Source organism: Henckelia pumila, chromosome 3 (genome assembly GCF_033568475.1).
Source record: "Henckelia pumila isolate YLH828 chromosome 3, ASM3356847v2, whole genome shotgun sequence".
NCBI lineage: Eukaryota > Viridiplantae > Streptophyta > Magnoliopsida > Lamiales > Gesneriaceae > Henckelia > Henckelia pumila.
The window spans coordinates 71,344,908-71,363,253 of NC_133122.1; the positions used below are offsets into that span (position 1 = coordinate 71,344,908).

Here is an 18,346-nt window from a genome sequence, read left to right on the forward strand (position 1 = left end):
GTATAATACAACTTAAATGGTGAGCAATAAGGGATTCAAACATGTCTTTGCGTTAATTACACTCGAATATACGATACCAACGCGTAGATTGTTGTCCGGGACAAACGGAACATCAAAGTCTTGTTTTTTATTCAATGAAATCGTGTAGTGTGTGTGCATGCAAAAATGATTTTATAGTTTATGATGTGGTCCCTACTGGCGGTGAGGACTACTGAATATCCAGTGCAACTGGTGTACCCGTGACCGTCGCACATTTATGATACGATTATTTATGAGATTTTTAAGACATTATTATTATTTATTCCGCACATGAATATTAATTATATTTATTGGTTTTCAAGGTTTTGAGGATTTTTTAAGTATGTATGAGATTTACGTATGCATGTATTTTAATTATGTTTAAGTATTTAATTTAATTGCATGCAAATATATATATATATATATATATATATATTTTATGAAGAATTAATTTAAGTATAAATATATATATATGTATCGGCATATATGTATCATCAATATTTTAAAGTAGAGTATTTTTTCTAAAAAAATCAATAGTAGTATCGGGTCGTTTCAGATTTGTTTTAAATTGTACTACGAGCCTTGTTGTGTTATGATTTGTTTAAAATTTTAAACAACGTCGATTACATGTCTCGGTCGTGGGGTGTGACAATATATGCAACTCTCAAGAACTCTATCAAACTGATGTGGGACAATCAACCCCCTTGAAATAGCTCTTGTGGTTGAAGTTAGGTTCAAACCCACAATATTTAGCATGGTATCAGAGTACAAGCTCACTGTTTTCTATTGGATTGTTCATTTATAAATGGGTCGCCCATAGCTGGACAACTCATTAATGTCTTGATGCTCTAGTAATTCATTCCTGAGTATGAGGGGAGGTATGTTATGTCCCACATTGGTTGAATAGAATTATGGACAGTTATATATAGACTCGGGAATTCTCCTCTCTTGAGCTATCTTTTGGTGTTGGAGTTAGATTCAAATTCACAATCTTTAACACATTGAACCCAAACCAGGATATATTTAACTCCAAATTACGAATTAATGAAATAAGTTGAACCGACCGTTGATAAGAACCTTCAATTAAATATTTTAAAACCAAACAAAACACCATTAATTTTTTTTATAAAAATAAATTGAATTTTTTCATGAAAATCATTTCTCAATATATACATGACACAACACGCCCCGGGCCCAGACCCGCGCAAGCGCGACTGCACTATGGGCCCCTATAGCAACTACTTTGTATTCGTCTTCGCTTTACGAAAATGATTAACCCAAGTTATAAAAGTCCATTGCAGCCCATTTTAAATCCATTTTAAACTTTTCATTTTTTCCATGTGGGAGCCTCACAATCACCCCTCCTTCAGAACGTGACGTCCTCATCGAACTATGACTTGTTCACAATCATCCCTCCTTCAGAAAGCAAAACCACAGATAAAATAGTGTTAATCGACAACATCGAACGGTTGGGATTATACTATCATTTTGAGATAGAGATTGAGTAACAACTGGAAAAGATATTCCATGAATGTTCAGGTTCAATGGAGAACTATGGCTTGTTCAATACAGCGCTGTTGTTTCGGTTGTTTAGGCGACGTGGACACAACATTCCTTGTGGTATACTCTTTATCTAATATATATCTCCATGTGATAATTATGCATTAATTAATCATGATTTTAAAATCCATAGTTATCTATATGTATGTTAATTAATATGATAGACGACGTACTACGTACATATATCTATCTATTTATATATTTATGTTTGATCTCTTGAGCACGACGGATAACTATTTAATTATGGAAAAGTCATATTTACTTTTGTTTATGTTCTTTATGGATATTTATTTATCATTTTTTTATTTTTGTTATTTGATTATTTATTTTCTCTCTCTTTTGTTATATAGTACTGTAAAAAACAAAGGTTGTTACCGAATACTATTACTAAATAATCAGCTAGCTAGCTATTCTCGATCACTTTTTAACAGGAGTTTTCGACAAGTTCAAGGATAAGGACAACAGATTCTTGAGCACTTTGGAAAGTGATATGAAGGGTTTGTTAAGCTTTTACGAAGCCACGGATGTGAGAACTCAAGGGGAGATCGAAGGTGTTAGAAGAGGCAGTTGCTTTCACAACCAATCATTTGAATAATCTTATAGCGCAAACTCATGATTTTTCGCTGAGAGATAAAGTTTCACAAGCCTTAAAGAAATCCATTCATCGTGGAGTTCCGATATTAGTGGCACGATATTACATCCCAATATATGAAAAGGAGGAATCAAACAATGAACTACTTGTTAAACTGGCAAAATTGAATCTAAGATATTTGCAGAATTTGTATCAGCAAGAGCTGTCTGACCTTACAAGGTACGTGCGTGACTTATTTACATCTACAACTCGTATTCTAACACTTTACTTGAATCAAATCGTAAAAAGTGGAGCAATATTACTTATAAGGTGGCTAATTACAAATGTATGTTAATTATATGCAGGTGGTGGAAAGATTTGGACATGCTTTCGAAAGTTCCGTATATGAGAGACCGCATAGTTGAGGCCTATTTTTGGGGTGTGGCTTTAAATTATGAACCTCAATACTCCTCTGCTCGATCATCTGTCGTTAAATCCATGCTGTTGATTACGATGTTAGATGACACATATGATACTTATGCCCCACTTGAAGACCTAGAGATACTTACCAAAGTATTACAAAGGTAAGGATCGTATAAATAATATAACACTCACACAAACAAATCTATATATCTTTATGCATAAACAAAAAGAATCTGGTTGATTATTGATTACACTAACTCTGTGAAACCTCAAGATTGCAAATTTATTAGCTCGATGCGATTTTTTATTTGATCCCCGTGTTTCAATTTTGATCACGCGTCCCTTGACTGTACGTGTTTTCAAGGATATGTGTGCTCAAAAATAAAAAATACGAGGAGTTAAATCAACAATATCGTGATTTTAATTACCCCAATTATTTTTTTAATGAACATCAATATGACATCATGTAATATTAAGTTAAATTGAGAATTTGAAATTTTAAATAATTTCTTATGTTTTCAGAGGGGAGATTAATGAAATGGATCATTTGCCTGATTACTTGAAAGAAGTTTATAAGTTTGTTTCAAGAATCTATGAGGATTTCGACAACGTAGCTTTTGAAGGTCGGAAAAGTCTACGCAGGTTCTTATTGTAAGGAAACAGTAAGTACTCCCAAAAGAATTAATATTGATTTAAGTTCATTGAGTATAACTAATTTGATCAAGTATATATTTTGGTTTTTCGTTTGCGGAATACGTATATTTTGGCGGCTGATCATCACCTTATCAAGGATTTGGGATTGTTGTCACATATATATCATAAGTTTTGTTATAACTTATATCATTTCCTAACATCGAAAGTTTTCGACTTAGGTGAAACAACTGTATATGGCTTATCATAAGGAGGCCAATTGGTACAGGAGAAAATGTTTTCCAGCATTTGAAATTGTTCTTTCTCTTGGGGTTGTCACCAGCGCATTGTTTCTACTTGGAGCTTCATCCTTCTTGAACGGCCCAGCCACAGAACAAGACTTTGAATGGTTGATGAGCAAACCAAAAATTGTCGTCGCCTCCGCTCTTTTGAGTCGATATTGGAACGATCTAGCTTCTTATGAAGTACGTATGCATATATATACTCTCTACTCCATATATTGGAAATTTCTAACTGCCTCTTGGATGAGATGATGAATAATGTATGATACAGTAGCTTAATGACGTATAACTTATAGAACTTGAGCCGAATGTTGGATGAATAAACATATGCGTATACTTATATTTATTATCCTTGATCTTCTTCACTTTGTAGCGTGAGAGCAAGATTAGTGGTGAAAATGTAACTGCTGTGGACTGCTATATGAAACAGTATCCATGCCAAGTCATTGTCTCAAGCCAGTCCTCTATTTTGCACGAGCGACGATATTCATTTACGAAAAGGGTGAAGATGGTTTATACATATCCAGAAGAAGTACTCAAGCCACACTGATGCGGGTTACAAAATTGAGTACCCAAATCAGTAGAGTTGAGGTGATCTTTGAAAACAGAAGATAGGAAGTCGCGCGGTCTCCTGCTTCTCGGGTCACTTGATGAAGTTGGATGATCTTCCGATCTTCTGCTTCTTGGTCACCTGATGAAGTTGGATGATCTCCCGATTTCCTGCTTCTTGGGTCACCTGAGGAAGTTGGATGATCTCCCGATCTCCTGCTTTTTGGGTCACCTGGTGAAGTTGAGATCCAAAGCTTGATCTCCTCTGAGCTGTCACCTGCTTCACAAACAAACGTTAAAGGCGCCGGTGGTCACCCGACGATAACCCTCCGACGCTAAGTCAGTAACCTGCTCTGCGATAACAAAAGTTGAGAGATTTTGGAATGAAAAATTGATTACCTCCAAAATGAAGAAATTATCCACTATTTATAGGCAAAAATATGCTAAATTGCAGTTTAGCCCTTCTAGGGTCTAAAAATGTCAATTTACCCTTTTAGGGTTTAAAAATTAGAAATTGGTCCTTTTAAAATGTGATTCTCACAAATTAAACCACATAATTTATTTATATACTAAAAATATGCTCATACTCATCACACACATTCTTGCTCTATTCGCGGATCCCGTAATCATATAATTTCTCGATCGGAGACTACATGACATAAATATTTGCACAGACTGATCATGGCTTCCATGATTATGATCTATGTGCAACTATATATCATATCATTGTGTGCCATATATGATTGTTGTTGAATGTATGATTAAACTCAATAAAAGTTGGTTCATCACTAGTAGTCGAGTTTGTTGTGGTTGGATCATTTAATTTGTTGTCGTTCTTGGGTCATATGTTGTGGAGATTGTTTTGTTTTATAATTTTTATAAAAATATCATGTATTAAACTGAATAAATAAAGTATTTTGCCTAATCCTGTTTCGATAATGCGTAAAAGTTTTCTACAATATCATAGAATATCTAGTAAATTATTGTTTCCAACATTGTCAAATTAGTTTTAATTTTAACATGCAAATAAAACCATGTTCTATTTCACATCAAAGAAGTTGGTTTTTTTTTTCAATTTTTGATAATTTTAGTCTTTTTATCGATAGTGTCGATATAACACATGTGCATCAGCATCATGTTGAAAAAAAAAAACCCAAATTAACGACAGTGATAACAAACTAAGATTGAAATTTGACAATAGAAAAGACCAAAATCGAATTACACTAATTGTAGTGAACACACAACATGTAACTAGTGAGGACAATGAAAATCAGAAACTGCAAATATATTCAACCAATAATAAACTATAGTCTAATTTGAAATCATCACCTTTCATTTCATTCAAGTTAATGTGCATCCATAGCGTGAAAGCATTATGGATATTCATGCATGTTCATTCAGCCTGCATGCATGAAAATTATTTAAATTCAGAAACAAAAATAGTTATTTTCTCCATGTTTTTGGAAGGATCACCACCATATGCATAATTCTCAGTGGTTTAATAAAGGAAAGAAAAGTTACACTTTCCATACCTATCATATTCAATATTTTATGTTGGATCATTATAAGGTTATTTGAACTTTCAAAGGCCAATAAACATTCCACATCAACCTATAAAGCACGTAATCCGACGGACGATCAGGGGCGGAGCTAGGATAATAGCTCATTGTAGGCGACCACATACATAAAAAAATATAATATTTTCTAATCATAAAACATTACAAATTAATAATTCTAGACTTCTTGTGTCAAAAAAAATAATTATATATAGATTAAGTATAATACATTATGCATCAAACCAAATTCCAAATTTTTTTAGTAACACACTTAGTCACTAAATGTTGGAAATTCAAAGCAGGAAGCATATACACTAACTGTATTTATTCAAGCAATTTTTTTTAGTAACACACTAAGCATTGATTATAAACTAATTATATTTCGCAACAAGCGTATTTATTTAAATTTAAATTTTTGAAATTCAAAGCAGGAAGCATATACATAAATCCCATGTTCGATTATTAATTTATTATTATTTTTGGAGAATAAAAAATCCATTTAATCAATTCAAGGCCTCAAGGGAACTCAAGAAAATCATCGAGTGACTCAAGGGAATTATCGCATCCAATTCTATAATTTAATCTAGTTCCAAATTCTAAACAAGAGTTTCAATTTGAAACCTAATTAATATCTAACGAATTCATGGCAAATAAAATTGGCTACATATATTTTTAAATACCTAAATAGAAAGCACGATCTAGAATGAAAGCATAAAAGTGATAGGCGTAGGATAGGCCGAATTTCTGATCTCGATATTCAAAGAAAAAAATATGATAATTCAGAGAAGCTAGAGCGTGCGGCGAAGCTTTCATCCCGCCATCCCGATTCCATAATAGAAGATAGATTTCAAAATTAAAAGCCTAATTCCCACATGCTGCTAATTAAAAGAAAATTTGTCTAGATATGGGTAATTGTGGGTTGGGCTTCAATTTTTTTTTTTTAAAAAATGGGCTATAAATTCTGGACCTATATACATATACTATTTTTTTTGGGCCCAGTGTGGGCAGCTGGGCAAGCTCCGCCCCTGTAGACGATAATAGATTAGTTTAAACAAATCTTGTGACTCAGTCACAACAAACAAGTCAAAAAAATAGTTTGGTAGGTTAAAAAAAATCTAGGCAGTCAGCTAGCTTATAGTCGTAGAAGAGCTAAGGCTTGAACTGTCTAGCCCCCTCTGAACCATAAATAACTCCAATAATACCTTGTAATAGTTCCGCCCTATGATGATACAACATTTTTTGAGTAATAATTTGAGATCCGGTGTAGTGACCTAAGTTTTGTTTTACTTGTTTAAAATGATAAAAACATGTTTAAGATGTGAAAATAAACTCTGGAACGTTCAAAAATACCACGAAGGGGCCGAGTGTTTTGGATGGAGAGAACAGTTTGGACCATCCGAACCAAGTTTGGATTTTCCGAACCAAGGGAACCCCGTAGGCTCGTGAGGTGTTATTTTGGGTTGGACAAGTAGCAGTTCATGCTTTCCGAAATCAGACATCCAAAAACGTGTCAAAATGTTGAAACAAGTGGCAAACATGCAAAGTTCGGATCTTCGGAACCCTGGCCTATAAATATAGACGTAAATCTCATTTTGGATGCAAAACCAAAATTTCTTAGAGTCATTCGGTCTATATTTTAGTGTTTTTAGCCATAATATCGAGGGTCGCACACTAGCAAGTTGTGAAAATGTCCTCAAGTTGTGGGCTCTCAATATCAGTGAGCTAACGGCGCACGAATGTATCTGTTTTCTTAGTTAAGGTTTTTAGATGAGAAATAGTGATATGGAATTTCACTTTAACATGTAGGCTTTGACTGTGGACCCCTGTACTCCTAGACCGGTTGTAGAGGTAAATAAGTATAGGGGTGGAATAGGGTCGGGACCCGTCCCGTAAACCTCCTATCCAACTTTCGTCCCGAAAAGAATCGGGAAATTTTTTTCTCCCGATCCCGTACCCAAAACATTTCGAGACCCGACTATTCGGGACCCGAATGTTCGGGATCATGTCGGGTAGGGAGAGAAAATCCCGAATTTTATTTCATGTTCAAGATTTCGTTCAAAAAATAAAAAATTTGATAATTTTATTAAATATACTATTTAGAAACTTATATTTATAAATAAAAAAAAAATTTCAACTTAAAACATATAATATTAAAATATTTCGGATAATATTTTAAAGTTTTGTTAAGAGAAAAAATGTATCGGATAATTATTAATAAAATGTTCGGATATAATTACTAAATAAATTTTGTTAAATAGATTGTCAAATTAATCTCTTGAGTCTTGTTCTACATATTTGTTCTAATTAGATAATTATAAATATGAATTAATTAATTTATTAATTTAATTTTAAAAAAAATACACAAAATAAAATGACATTTCGTGATTTTACAATTTGATCGTCTCAACAATAAAAATTATGCGAATTAATTCCACAATTAAGTGTTATATGAGTTGAAACCTAATAATATTTAGCTTATTATATTAATAAAGTTATTAATAAAATATATTATTATATTATTTCGGGACGGGTCGAGAATACCGTCGGGATAAGGTTTTATTCCCGATATTAATCGGGATGGGAAAAATCCTGAAAGTTCGAGTCGGAAAAATTTCGGGTTGGGATTTTTTCGGGACAAAAATGGGATGGAATTCGGGAAGGGTCGGGATTTCGGGAATTTTTGCCACCCCTACATAAGTATTATCTGAGATATCCAGGCTTTAGTATAAATTTTTATGTGTTTCATATATTTACTTGGTGTTTTTTATGAGCATAAATTATGTCACGATTTTTATGCTGCAGGCATATCATGTTGAACATGTATCCTTGTGATTACCCGATTGGTGAGGGTCTCTCAACCAAATTTTTCTTGGATGATTGGACACCGGTTGCTGCTTTCATAGACTATGGTTGTTAGATACATCGGTTGTCCATGATCTTGATCTAGTGTGGAGTCATCTCCCGATGCAATGATGCAGCGTGCTACACACCATGGTTCCTCCAGACTAAGCATGTTTTTTCTTGTTGATCTCCGATATCTTGTACACTTACATTCGAAATCACGTCCTCTTATTTTCTTTCTTCTAAACCCATTCCATGCATGGGGTAGGTCTTAGGTTGAATGGACCCGGTGGGATTGAACACTGAGCCAACTATCTACAAGAGTTGTTTTTCGGTTGATACATTGTTCGATATGGTTGTACAACCTTTGATTTACTTTTTATCCATTTCTATTTGAATTGTTATCATGTTGGATTATCTAATTTCCATTTTTATTCTGATTATGATTTAATTGATTTTAATTTCATGCCTTGAGTTTTATTTAGTAGGAAATATTGGTCCCTACATTTATGATATCAAAGCATGCATGAGATTTTTGGCACATCGATCTATATTTTTGGGTTAATTTTTGTTTATCATTTCAGATTGCAGATCACGATGACGGTAGCATCAATGTCGGGCATTGGGGGTGATAATGATGCCTGGAGATGTGTGCTCAAAAATCTGAAAACACGATGTGTTAATAGTCAGCAATCTCGTGATTTTACATGGGTACTTATTTAATTATCCCCATTTTCTTAAAATTGAACATCAATATGATATGTAATGTTAAGTTACATAGAGAATTTGAAATTTTTAACTAATTTCTTATGTTTACAGATGGGAGATTAATAAAATGGATCATTTGGTTGACTACTTGATAGAAGTTTATAAGTTTGTTTCAAGAATATGAGGATTTCGACAACAAAGCATCAAAGCTTGGAATAGGTTACGCATGTTCTTATTACAGTAAGGAAATATTAAGTACTCTCAAAAGAATTAATATTGATTTAAGTTCATTGAGTAGGACTAATTTGATCAATTAAGTATATTTTAGTTTTTTGTTTGCGGAATAAGGATTATTTCAAAAACAGCTGATCATCACCCTTCTCAAGGATTTGGGATTGTTTTCACATATATAATATAAGTTTTGTTATGTATATACATCATTTCCTAACGTCGAAAGAATTTCGACTCAAGTGAAACAACTGTATATAGCTTACCATACGGAGGCCAATTGGTACAAGAGAACTTTTTCCAATATTTGAAGATGTTCTTTCTCTTGGGGTTGTCACGATCACATTATTTCTACTTGGAGCTTCATATGAAGTACGTATGTATATATATATATACTCTCTACTCCATATCTGTCTCACTATAAAATTATAAATGATGGACAACGTTTTTGCATTGTTTATTTATTATATTGTCCAAAAACTATGAATTATATGTATTAATTGCATGGAAATTGGGTGAAAAAAATGGTGTAATTAAAAATTAGTGTCAAATTTGTGATATTGAATTTGTGAAAAATCAATGTGTTTCTTTTTCATTTAATTGGCGCATTTATTTTTTGACTCATTGAATACAACATGCTAATTGATGTTCATGATAATATTCTTAAAATTTATTCTAAATAAAACATGAGAAGAAATTATGGATGCAAAATATTTTTAGGAAAAATTGTAAATTTAGTCCTATATGTTTGTGACTTTGCGATTTTGGTCATCTATGTTTTCACATTTCAGTTTTAGTCCTGCATGTTCTGATTTTTGGCAATTTCGGTCTTTTTTTATTAAAAATGATTACGTGGCACTGTACACGTCAGCTCCACATCAGCACTGAATTGGTGCCACGTCAGCGCCACGTCGGAAAAAGGACTAAAATTGCCAAAAAAAATAAAGATAGCGGACTAAAACTGAAATCTAAAAATATAAAGGACTGAAATCGCAAAATGACAAACATAGAGGACCAAAAAAGCAATTTTCCCTTATTTTTATAATATATTTTTTAAAAATAATTTATTGCTGAACTTTCTAATCATTCTTATTTTTATTAGTTATGAGTATTATTGGTGATTATTTTTTGCCTTGAAAATGTAGAAGTACAAGATAAATTAAGAGACAAAAGAATTCTAATAGTTGTGCTCTTGGTTTTATAAACATCATATTGCATTCTAAAGAAAACATAAAAGAAAATTATAGATGTAAAGTATTTCTACCACCTATTTTTTAAAAAATAACTCATTGCTACATTTCTGATCATTCTTATTTTATTAGTTATGAGTAATATCGGTGATTATATTTGGTCATAAAAAATGTAGAAGTAAAAGATAAATATATTGGTGATTATTTTTGGTCTTGCAAAATGTAGATGTACAAGATAAATTAAGAGACAAAAAAAATTTTATTATTGTGCTCTTGGTTTTATAAACATCATATTACATTTATAAAGTTAACCCTATATATAATTGTGATATAAGTGCAATCAATGAATAAACTATTTTGATATATATAGTTTTTTTTATTGTTGTTGAATTTATTAACCACATTTCGCAGTGTCAAGCACACACAGAACATGTCATGCATATACATCTGCACGAACACACACAATTTGGGATGCACACAAAGGTCGTTCAGTTAGGGTGATCCAAGTGTGGGTTCCCAAAAGCCTAATCCCTGCTTGACCCAAATAGATGTTGAAGTCATATCATTCAACTTTGTGATTTTAGGTACAACAAGGAGAAGAAGATTTCAAATCATCAATTTGGTATCTTGACAGTAGCTGCTCCAGGCACATGACTGGAAATAAAAGACTACTCACTCAACTGAGTCACTGCTCAGGACCACAAATCACATTTGGTGACAACTCCACAAGTAGAACCGTGGGTAAGGATAAAATTATCCACGGTAACATTATTATTGATGATATTTTATTGGTTGATCACTTAAAATATAATAAGATAAGCATCAGTCAACTGTATGACAAACGATACTCAATTGAGTTCAAGAAACACAGTTTTCTGGTGAAATCTTCCTTTGGTGAATTACTCTTAACAGGAAATAGGTGTGGAAACACTTATAAAGTTAGTTGGAAGGACCAACCAGTCGAGCCAGTATGTTTTGTAGCTACCAATCAATAGAAGAACAGGCTCTGGAACAAGCGAATAAACCACCTTAACTTCAAGGCTATTGCTAGTCTGAGCACGCATGCTCTGGTCAGTGGTCTGCCAAAATTATATTTTAACAAAGACAAAGTATGCTCAGCCTGTTGACTTGGGAAGCAAGTTAGATCATCTTCTAAAAACAAGGGGTATAATTCATCAACCCGATGATTGGACTTGTTTGGTACTATACCAGTCATGAGTTTAGGGGGAATGAAGAACACTTTAGTAGTTGTAGATGACTATTCCCGTTTCACTTGGGTCAAAATTTTAAAATCAAAGGATCAAACTGTCTCTCAACTGATTTGACCTCCGCATGAGCCAATGAGCCTCTAACTCATGTGGAATGGGGTCCCCTTCGGGGTCAATAATTTTAAGATAATGATCTTTAAATGCATTGTAAATGAAAAATCTTTTGGGATTGACAAAATCAGAAGTGATAAGGAAATTTCCAATCAAACTTTGTCTTTATTTTTAGAGCATCATGGAATCAAACATGAGTTCTCAGCGGCTAGAACACCTCAGCAAAATGGTGTTGCGGAAAAGAGGAATAAAACTCTCAAAGAAGCTGCTAGAACTATATTGGATGATTCTGGTGTGTCTCAACGTTTTTGGGTAGAAGCAGTGTGAACATGGCTTGCTATACTTAGAATAGGTCAATGATTAATAAAAATCTTGGGAAGACACCATATAAGACATGGAATGTCAAGTAGCTTGTGGTATCCTATTTCAAGATGTTCGGTTGCAAGTGTTTTATCCACAACAATGGTAAAAATCATCTGACTGCATTTGATGTTATGTTCGATGAGAGTATATTTCTTGGTTACTCTTCTGTTAGTAAAGTTATCGAGTTTTTAATAAAATAACTCTAAATGTTGAAGAGACTTTGCATTTTTTTATGAAAAATCAGCGAATGACATGATGACTAATCCAACTCAACTGACCAATCTCTTACAAGACATAACTCTGGAAGATGATAGTGAAGAAGATGTCCAGTTGAGGACACTTCAGTCTTCAGAACCTGATATTGTAGATCAACCAGTTGATCTAGTCCTTCAAACAGTTGATGTACAGGCGACTGAGGAGATTCTAACTGATGGAAAGACGACTGATGTCAATCCAGTTATTGACAATGCAACTAAGCTAATCTAACTTATCAAATTCCACTAGTCAACTTAGATGATTAAAATTATAGATGGAATAAAGATCATCCACAAACCCTGGTTATAGGTGACCCCTCTGATCCAGTCAAGACCAGAGGGCAACTAATAAATCTATTTATGCATTCAGATTTTATATCTCAAATCGAACCTAAGAAAATTGATGAAGCTCGTACAGATCCAAGCTAGGTAGAAGCTATTCAAGAAGAGTTGAATCAATTCACCCGTAACCATGTATGAGACTTAGTTCCAAGACTCAGTCATCAATCATTCATAGGTACAAGATGGGTGTATAGGAACAAGCTTAATGAAGATGGAACAGTCGTGAGGAACAAAGCACGACTAGTTGCTCAAGGATTTAGGCAACAAGAAGGAATTGATTTTGATGAAACTTATGTTCCATTAGCAGGAATGGAAGTTATCCGAATGTTTCTTGCCTATGCATATTTCAAAGATTTCAAAGTATATCACATGGATCTCAATATTGCATTACTCAATGGGAAACTGCAAGAAGAAGTCTATGTTGAACAGCCTCCTGGATTTTCATTCATCAAACTACAAAAAGAATTCTATGTTGAACAACCTCCTGGATTTGTCATTCATCAATTTTCAGATCATATTTACCATCTAAACAAAACTCTATATAGACTAAAACATGCTCCAAGAGCTTGGTGTGAAACTCTTTCAAAATTCCTTATTGATCATGACTTCACAATAAGAACAGTAGACAAGACTTTGTTCAAGTTCACTAAGGATAAACACAAATTGCTTGGTCAACTAACCCCAAGCTGTGCAAGAAGTTTGCAAAACTGGTGTGATGACCCGGTTCTTAATCTCTTAAATCATAATAATAATCCAATGTGCATGAATTAAAGCCAAGCATCAAAGCCCCAAAAAAAAATATTTTTTTTTAAAAGGACCTGTGCGCGCGCGGGGATCACCCCTCGTGCGTGCGCGGATCAAAGGGCCAGCAGCCCATGGCTTGGCCTGCGCGCGCGCGAGTAGGGGCTCGCCAGAAAAAAAAAATGTTTGGCTCAGCTGTTGTCCAAGCTTCTATGATTCAACTACAAGCTTTACAAGTCCAAGAACAATATCAAAATTACCACATAACAACTATATTGTCATTGCTATAGAATAAACACAACAAGATCAAGTGTTATACATATCCAAGTAGTCGAATCTCTGGACCAAAAGTTCAAGTCTAACAACTACAAGATCATTGTTCTTGAAATACAAAAGTTGACAACAAATAAACATATAGACCGGATCATCACTCTAATCTCTCAAGTCTCGATTCATCAAGCCCGTCTTTGCACACATACAAACACGACAACAGTCAGATAACTCCGGTGAGAAACATATTTCCCAGTTAAAGCAACAAACATGCAAATCAAGTTATATATCAAACTCATGATATAAAGTAAAATACAATGCATGATTTAAAATAGGATTCTCTCAAGAAATCTCTCATTTCATCGGTTGGGATCCCGAGAAAAAGATATTGTAACTGAACCACCGATACTACCGATCGAGGTGGGGCTACTTATCTTGATTCTCTAGACTTTGAAACCACCATACATGTAAATCAGACACTAGGCTATCTCAACCACCCAGGCCATACATATATAGTTCCTCAAATCATCTAATCGAACGCTTCAGTTCATTTCAAAATCAAGGAATAAGTCTCACAAGATGAATGCAACATATAACATCAATATAGCATTCATTAACGTCATAGACTCATTCAACAATTCACATAAGAGCAAATAATCAAACACGTATGTGATTTAGGGAACTTGATACAAACCATCTCGAGTATTAATCTCATTCAAGTAAAAGTACACTTTTACCTTTCAAGTGTGGTTTCAAGATATCTTCTAGCTATCCAAATCTAGACAAGTAACAACCATAATACTTGTATCAAAATCTGCATTCAAAACCAATCAACTCCATTGTAGAATAACTTCAAACCTTGCTTCAATGCTATACCGGTTCGAAGTGACGTTCTCGAGTTTGATGGCATTCAAACACAATCTGAAATGAAGTGTAGAAAGCTTACAAACATCAGCTAAAACTCACAAATATCTCAGCCCAACATAAGATAGCAAAACAGCCTCAAATCACAAGTTCGACGGCGTAACGGCGTAAATTCGACAATCCAAAACTCAACTATATCAAGTCTACAATCATATACATCATATATCAGCTGTATATCAATCAAAACCCAGCATATCAGATGCTAATAATTTTGAATTAAAGCTGTCAAATCAAAAAATTGCATATGATCACCGTTTCTTAATCCGTCTTCGAATATATGGTATATATAACATCAAGAACACAAACCATGATCCACTCTGAATTCTTCTAACATGATTTCAAAAATAGCTGGAAACAAAAAGATTCTTACATCACTTTGAAGCTATTCTTGCGAGGATTCCAGAACACTTTTCGGAATCGAAATCGGATAACCGGAACTCAAAATATCGGAATTTGAAGATGAAGAATAGACTTGAGGGTTCTTTGCTCTTTCACTCTCGGTTCTTCCTCTGAATTTTCTGATGAAAATGGTTGTACTACACGTGAGTAGGCATACATTAAACAAGTGTCCCACTAAAATAAGGATTTTGCACTTTAGTCCTCTAATTCTTGCTTATTTACAATTCAGTCCTCGGCCAATCATTTAATTCAATTTCAATCCTAAATAATTTAAGAATATTAGAATTTAAATCAAAACTCCAAATATTCTCAAATTAAATATTCTCGGATTAAAATTAAATAATTCCGGGCGTTACAATTCTCTCCCGCTAAGACACAATTTCGTCCTCGAAATCTTAAGTACTATCAGATAAAACAGATAACATAAAGACTGGAGGAGAAACTCACATCATTGAAACATCTCTGGAAATCGTTGTCTCATGTCCGATTCCGTCTCCCAGGTTGCTTCCTCAATACCATGACGACTCCACTGAACTTTCACAAGCGGAATAGACTTCGTTCGAAGTTTCTTCTCCTTACGATCAAGAATCTGAATTGGTTTTTCAAAATAGCTCAAAGTTTCATCGAGTTCAGCCTCATCAGGTTGAAGAACATGAGATTCATCAGCAAGATATTTCCGAAGCATCGATACATGAAAAATATCATGTATTCCAGATAAAGACGGAGGAAGAGCTAATCGATAGGCAAGATTGCCTATCTTCTCAAGGATTTCATAAGGACCAATATAGCATGGAAACAATTTCCCTCGTTTTCCAAATCGTACAGTGCCTCTGAACGGAGAAGTCTTCAAAAACACCCTATCCCCCTGTTCAAAAGACAAAGGTCGACGTCGAACACTGGCATACTTGGCTTGTCTGTCCTGAGCTGTTTTCATCCTTTTCTGAATAATCTTTACCTTTTCAGTCATATCTCAAATCATGTCAGGCCAACGTCAGGTACCTCTGAAATATCATCTCAGTAAAGAGGATATCGACACTTTTTACCATACAAAGATTCAAATTGAGCCATTTCAATACTCGCTTGATAGCTGTTGTTGTACGAGAATTCACAAAGTGACAGTGAATCTTGCCAACTAGTGCCAAAATCAAGCACTACAGCTCTCAACATATCCTCTAAAGTCTGGATGGTACGCTCAGACTGTCCGTCTGTCTGTGGATGATACGTTGTGCTCAGGTGTGGCTGAGTACCTTAAGCACTCTGTAAGCTGTGCCAAAAGTGTGATGTAAATCGAGGATCACAATCTGATACAATAGACTTCGGCACTCCATGCAATCTAACTACTTCTCGGACATAAATCTCTGCCATCTGATTGTGTCTATACGTCATACGATAAGGAATAAAACACGCTGATTTCGTCAATCTATCAATAATCACCCAGATAGCATCGCAACCTCTAGAAGATCGAGGTAACTTGGTCACAAAGTCCATGGAAATATGATCTGATTTCCATTCAGGGACTGATAAGCTATGCAACAAACCAGGAGGTTTCTTTCTTTCAGCTTTCACCTGCTGACAATTAAGACATCGAGAAACAAAATCAGTGATATCTGACTTCATTTGTTTCCACCAGTATTGAGTCTTTAAATCGTTGTACATCTTCCTGCCACCAGGATGAATGCTATAACGACTACAATGCGCCTCTTTCAGAAGTTGTTGTCGCACATCAAAAATATCAGGCACTACAAGGCGATTGTTTACATATAAAAGCTCATCTAGAACCTGGTATTCGGATACATGCCCTGACCGGACTTTCTCAATTGATTTCTGCACATTCTGATCAAGTTTCTGAGCATCTTTAATTCTCAAAAGTAACTCTGGTTCAACTTGAATTTGATAAATTCAAAGAGGCGGACAATTCGTTTCAAATACTACTCCAGAAAGACAACATTCTTCAATTAAATTTGATACAACAATCATCGATAGAGACAAAGAACATACCTTTCGACTCAGTGCATCAGCAGCTGCATTGGATTTTTCTGGATATTATTTAATCTCACAATCAAAATTTTTAAGCAAATCAAGCCATCTGCGCTGCCTCATATTCAACTTTAACTGTGAAAACGAATATTTCAGACTCTTGTGATCAGAATAAATCTCAAATTGTTCCCCATACAGATAGTGTCGCCAAATCTTTAAAGCAAATACAATGGCGGCCAATTCAAGATCATGAATCGGGTATCTGGTCTCGTGAGGCTTCAGCTGTCTCAAGGCATAAGCAATCACATGCCCTCGTTGCATCAATACACATCCCAAGCCTCGATGAGATGCATCACAATAAACAGTGAAACCACCAGTACCTGAAGGAATCATCAAGACTGGTGCACTGGTCAATCCTTTCTTTAACTCAAGAAAACTAGATTCACAAGCTTCAGACCAGATAAATGGAGCATTCTTCTGAGTTAACTGAGTAATTGGCTTCGCAATGCTAGAAAAATATTTAATGAAACGGTGATAATACCCAGCCAAACCATGAAACTACGTATCTCAGGAACAGATATTGGTCTAGGCCAACTGATCACAACCTCGACTTTACTTGGATCAACAGATATACCATCTCCGGATATAATATGTCCAAGAAAGACTACCTATTTTAGCCAAAACTCACATTTCGACAATTTAGCATACAGTTTCTCAGCTCTCAAAGTCTATAACACAGTTCTCAAATGCTCTGAATGATCAATCAAATTCTTTGAATATATCAGAATATCATCAATAAAAATGATAACGAAATCATCAATATATTTTTGAAAAACACGGTTCATCAAACCCATAAACACAGCTGGAGCATTTGTCAGACCAAACGGCATAACTATAAACTCATAGTGGCCATACCTGGTTCTGAAAGCAGTTTTCGAGATATCAGAATCTATAACTCTCAGCTGATGGTAGCCAGATCTCAGATCGATCTTGGAATAAACAGATGAACCCTGCAACTGATCAAACAAATCATCAATACGAGGCAAAGGGTATTTATTCTTTACCGTTGCCTTGTTCAGTTGTCGGTAGTCGACACAAAGTCTCATGGAACCGTCTTTATTTCTGAAAAATAATACTGGAGCTCCCCAAGGAGAAACACTGGGTCGAATGTATCCCTTGGC

At 34.6% G+C, this 18,346-nt stretch overlaps 1 pseudogene; it reads left to right on the top strand.

Annotated features, from left to right (window-relative positions):
• Positions 1–886: 886 nt before the first annotated feature.
• LOC140888991 (gamma-curcumene synthase-like) lies at positions 887–12,744 on the top strand (annotated as a pseudogene).
• Positions 12,745–18,346: the final 5,602 nt, after the last annotated feature.